This window comes from Chrysochloris asiatica, unplaced genomic scaffold, assembly GCF_000296735.1.
Source record: "Chrysochloris asiatica unplaced genomic scaffold, ChrAsi1.0 scaffold00013, whole genome shotgun sequence".
Classification (NCBI taxonomy): Eukaryota; Metazoa; Chordata; class Mammalia; order Afrosoricida; family Chrysochloridae; genus Chrysochloris; species Chrysochloris asiatica.
This window is the reverse complement of record NW_006408531.1, coordinates 19,863,423-19,869,171: the sequence shown is the minus strand read 5'-3', so window position 1 is coordinate 19,869,171 and position 5,749 is coordinate 19,863,423. Positions and strand designations below refer to the sequence as shown.

Genomic DNA, 5,749 nt, shown 5'->3' with positions numbered 1-5,749 from the left:
CCATGGGACCAATAAGTAACATCATGATAAACTGAGAAAAGATTGAAGTTGTCAAAGACTTTATTTTGCTTAGATCCACCATCAACATTTATGGAAAAAACAGTCAAGAAATTAAACAAATGTATTGCATTAGGGAAATCTGCTGTGCAAGACATCTTTAAAGTGTTGAAGAGCAAAGATGTCACTTTGAGGACTAAAGTGTACCTCACCTAAGCCAGGGCAATTTTAATAGCCTCATTTGCATCTGAAAGTTGAACAATGAGTAAGGAAGACTGTAAAAGAATTGATACATTTGAGTTATGATGTTAGAGAAGAATGTCAAAGGTACCAAGGACTGCCAGAAGAACAAAGAAATCTGTGTTGGAAGAAATACAACCAGAAAGCTCCTTAGAAGCCAAGATGACCAGACTTTGTTTCTCATACTTACATTATCTGCAGGTTTTTTATTGTTTCTAATTTTTCATTTAGTTTGTCTATTTATTCTTGTAGTGTTTTCTTGAATTCTTCTAAAGCATTTTCTGTGTTTTTGCTTTCATCTGCAGTCTTCTTGATCTTTCTCTCAATATGTTGAGGGTATATAAATATCGTTCTTTTGAATTGTTTCTTAGGTAATTCCAATATCTTTTCTCCCTCAGAAATGTTTTTCTGCCTCTACACCTTGGTCATTTGTTTGGGCCACTCTGTCTTGTTTCTTTGTGTGAACTGAACCTGTCTGTGGTTTCTGAGACATTGTGGTGTCATTGTATTTATATTTGATGGTTGTATATTGGTGTGGTCTTAGGAACTCACAACCTGTCTCTTGGTGTGTATATTTAGAAAGTGGAAATGTGCACAGTCACCATTCATGCAGTTCAGTTTAGGGTGGGATTGTCTGGTGTTGACTGAGGTCTATTGTTGATCGGATAGTATAGAAGCTGGTATTGACTCTTAACTTGTGAGTGGGGCTGCAGAGGACATGGTTGTGCCTGGGCTATATGGGCATGATTGCTGTCTCCCACTGGGTAGGACAAGAAAATGAAACACAAAGAAAATAAGCAAACAAAAGAGAAAAAAGGAGAGGACAAAAATACAAGCAGCAACAAAAAAAGAAATAAGTAAAATAACTAAAAAAGAAAAGGAAAATAAAACCACGGAAGAGAATAATGAGAGAAAATAAAAAGGAGGAGAAAAAACACTAAACAAAACTGGGAGAGAGAATATGAAAAGAGAGAGCAGAGAATAGTAATGAAAAATTAAGGTGATTTAAAAAAAAAGTACAAGAGAGAAAAAAGAAAAAACTGAAGAAAAGAAGAAAGAATCAAAGTGGAGATAGGAAGGATAAAAATCAAGGTGAGAGAAAGGGAAGAAGGATAAGAAAGAAAGAAAAAAATAAACAAAAAAACTAGTGCAGGAGCTGGACCAACAGAAGAGGAAACTTTAGGTGGCATTGCCAGCTAATCTACTCAAAAAGTAGAAGGGGAGAGGGTGAAAGAGAAGCATTCTGAGCCCTAAATGGAGTTCCTGTGGGTCTTAGTGTTGTCTTTGATTATGGAGCTGAATCTAGACGAGGTTCTTGAGACCCTAAAGGTAGCTGATATCAGGATCCATAAGACCCAGAGGGCAGCTGGGAGCTGAATAGCTGGTTATGTGACATTGCTAATCTAGGGCTGATGGTACCATGCCTATGGTAACCAGGGGAGTGTGGAGAACATGAAAGAAGCAGTCACATCTATTTTGTCAACAATGTGTCTGTACTGCCAGGTCATCATCTATTTCCAAAGTTGCATGCAAAAGTTCAAGATGGCAGCATTGAATTAGGCCAGCTGGGCATTCATCCATCTTTCTCCTTTCCCTTGCTACCCCCGTTCAACTTTTTCTATTATTCAATCCACTTCTCTAATCTTTCTTCTGACACTCAAAGTTCTAGGATTATTATTTGTATCTGTTTCATTTGGTCTCCCATATCTTTGTTGTAGAAAGTCTGTATAGTGTTTTGCCAGGTCTGCCATCCTGCCAGATGTCCTCCCATAAAGCTGTCCTATTAGCTTCAGTCTTGCTTGAAAGCGGTGGATGGAAAGGGGCAGTAATTCACCGGGTAGAATGTTATTGTTGTTAAGTTCCATTGATTCATTTCTGACTCATAGTGCCCCTGTACAGGGTTTCTGAGGAGCGGCTGGTGAGTTTGAACACACATCAACTTGGATGATGGGGAAAGCAATATACAAAAAGAAAGCAAGAATCAAAGTGAGTAGAGGTTGCTGCTGTTGTTTGGTGCTTTTCAACTGGTCTCTACTCATAGTGATCTGATGCACAACAGACCAAAACACTGCCCAATGCTGTACCAACCTTACAATTGTTGCTACATTTGAGCCCATTGCTGCTTCCACTGTGACAATCCATCTCATTGGGGGGTCTTCTTCTTTTCCTCTAATCCTCCATTTAGCCAAACATGATATCCTTTTCTAGGGACCAGTCCCTCCTGATAATGTGTCCAAAGTATGAGAGGCGAAGTCTGACCATACTGGTTTCCAAGGGGCATTCTGACTCTATTTCTTCCAATACAGATTTGTTTGTTCTTTTGGTAGTTCAAAGTTTTTTAATATTCTCTTCCAACACTATAACTCAAATGTATCAAGTACTTCTAAGGTTTTCCTTAGAATAGAGGTAAATATTGTTATATACACTATCCTGCAATAACAGTGATAGATATATGGATAGACATACAGGCTGAATGGGTGTGGGAGAGAAAGTGGCAGTACTCCCACATATGTATAAAGGTTTGACAGAGGATATTTGTACGTGGGTACTTGCCTTTTCGAAACTACCAGCTGTTCTGCGGGAGAAAGATGAGGCTTTCTGCTCCCGTAAAGATTTACAGCCTCGGAAACCCTGTACAGGGTTGCTATGAGTCTGAACCGACTCCACGGCACATAACAACAACAACAACTTGCCTTTTCTGGGAGCATATACATGAATGGGGTAGAGTATGTTGTTGTTAAGTACCATTGAGTTGATTCCAACTCATAAAATCCTGGTATAGAGTCTCCGAGGAATAGATGGTTTGAACCGCCAACTTTGTAGTTAGCAGCCCAGTGCTTATTCTACAGATGCTGCACCATAACAATGTGGTAGAGCATTTCTGTTGTTATTGTTAAGTGTTGTCAAGTCAGTTCCAATTCATAGTGACCCTGTATAAGGTTTCTAAGGAGCAGCAGATGGGTTTGAAGCACTGACCCTGTGGTTCATAGTCCAGTGCTGATCCTACAATGCCACACCAGGAGTTCATGGTAGAGCATACAAAGGCCAAAATTACTAAAACATCTTAAACATTACCAAACACCTTGAGACAGTGAGTTGTTGGGCCTGGGGGTTCAAGGCCATAGTCTAAAGGGACATCATTGTCAATTGGTATAACATAGTCCCCAATGATAATATTTTACAACTTACAGATGTGTAGGGACTGGTATCTTAAAAACTCATGAGTGACCATGTAAGGTACAACTATATGTACAGAGGATAATAAAAGAGTGATGAAAATTGAAGGTGCTTGGTCAATTAACCCATTGGACACTGGAACAAGTGAACATCAGTCTCCACAACCCTGAGACCAGAACTAGATGGTGCCCAGCTACCACTACAAACTGCTCTAAAAGGGATCACATTAGAAAGTCCTGGATAGACCAGGATAAAATGTGGGGGGAAAACCCTTAAAATTATAAAAATGACCAGGCTTACTGGTAAAAAAAGGGACTAGAGGAACGCTGAGGCTCTGGCTCTGAGTCACCCTTTAGGTCTGGAACTGAACTCGCCCTCATGGCTCAATTTTCAGCCAAACAGTAGAGTGGTTATGAATCAGGCTGCAAACTTCAAGGTCAGCAGTTCAAAACTACCAGCTATTCCGTGGAAGAAAGATGAGGCTTTCTGCTCCCGTAAAGATTTACAGCCTCAGAAACCCTGTACAGGGTCGCTATGGGTCGGAACCGACTCGAGGCACTTAACAACAACAGTAGACAGGTATGCACATGAAAGAATGATCAACCATTAGAGATCAAACGGGCAGCATTTATCTAAGGACAAAGTTCAGACAAGTTAAAGAAGGAAGAATGGAAACAAGAATCACAGGGAGGATATGAGATAAAAGGTTATACATTGGCAATTATTGAAATGAAATGAAGTATATGATTTGTTGAATGTAAAACTGATAGGTTGCTCTTTAAATCTGCACTCAATTCTAAATAAAAGTTAAAAAACAAAAACAAAAAAAGGAGGTAGGGTAAGATGGCAGACTAGGCAAAAAGGCTCTGTGGACCCTCTGCAGCAAGGAAATGGAAAACCAGATGAAACCGATTCAGGGGATACTTGTAGAACTCTGATCTTCATATAGAGGGATAGAGACGTGATTGAGTGTTTACTGGAAGAGAGAGCTGAGATGTGGCAGCCGACTGGACCTATAAGTGGCTTCCAAGACAAGAAAACAAGTTTTTGTTGAAGAAACCTATCTGTGACTCGCAGAGACAAAGGTGTGATTTTTTTTCTTGTTTCCCACACTCCCTTTGTGACCAAAGGTGAAGCAGGCTTCCACCAGCATACACCCAAGGGAAGCTTCCCCTCTCCAGTCAGTTTGAGGTAAATAGCAAGGATGTGATCCCATTGACAGTGGGAGGAGTTATCCCCAATAACCTAGCTTGGGCGGGCCCTGTTCCAAATCTGCAAAGTTGGCCCTGGAGAAGTGGCTTAACAGACACATGATGTAGAGAAGAAGAAAAAAAAGACTGATTATCTGTGTGGGTCAGTCAGGTGCTGTGGGACCATATTGAACTTTCTCAGGTAGCTGTAAGGCCCATAGATGTTGCAGAGGTACTGGAGAGAAAGCCAGTACCAGTTTGTTTGTTTTTTTCTTCTTCATCACTATTTTATTTTTCCCCACCACTTGTCTGTCAGTTTGTCTTACTGTGGTGGCTTGTGTTTTGCTGTGATTCAGGAAACTATGCCATGGTTATTTTTAATACCAGTAGGGTCACCCATGGTGGACAGGTTTCAAATGAGCTTCCAGAAGAAGAAAGACTAGGAAGAAGGAGTGAGAAACTACTTCAGAATATTTTGTCACTGAAAATCTTATGAACACTGTTAGATAAAGTGCCGGAAGATGAGACCCTCAGGTTGAAAAACACTTAAAATGCAATTGGAGAATAGCTGACTCCTAAAAATAGTTGACTGCGATGCTGCAAATGGAGTAAAGCATTTGGGACCTTCATTTGCTGATGGGGCACAACTCAAAATGAAGAGAAATAGCTGTAAATATCCATTAACAATCAGAACATGGAATGTATGTAGGCTGAATCTAGGAAAATTGGAAATAGTCAAAAGTGAAATGGAACACATAAACAGAAATATCATAGGCATTAGTGAGGTGAAATAGACAGGTATTAACCATTTGGAAGCTAACAATCACATGGTTTACTATGCTAGAAATGGCAAATTGACGAGGAATGGTGTTGCATTCTTCATCAAAAAGAGCATACCAAAATCTGACACAAAGCACAATTCTGTCTGTGATAGGGTAATATCCATCTACAAGGAAGACCAGTTAATAATACTATGACTCAAATTTATATACAAACCACTAAAGCCAGTGATGCTGAAAATTGAAGAATTCTACCAACTGCTTTAGTCTGACATTGATGAAACATACAATCAAGATGTATTGATAATCACTGGTGGTTAGAATGCAAAGGTTGGAAACAGAAGAAGGATCACTAGTTGGAAAATA

The 5,749-nt window shown here is 39.7% G+C and overlaps 1 pseudogene; it reads right to left on the bottom strand.

Moving 5' to 3' along the window:
• Positions 1-4,020: 4,020 nt before the first annotated feature.
• The window catches only part of LOC102837271, a 25,791-nt pseudogene continuing 24,062 nt past the window's right edge, over positions 4,021-5,749 (bottom strand).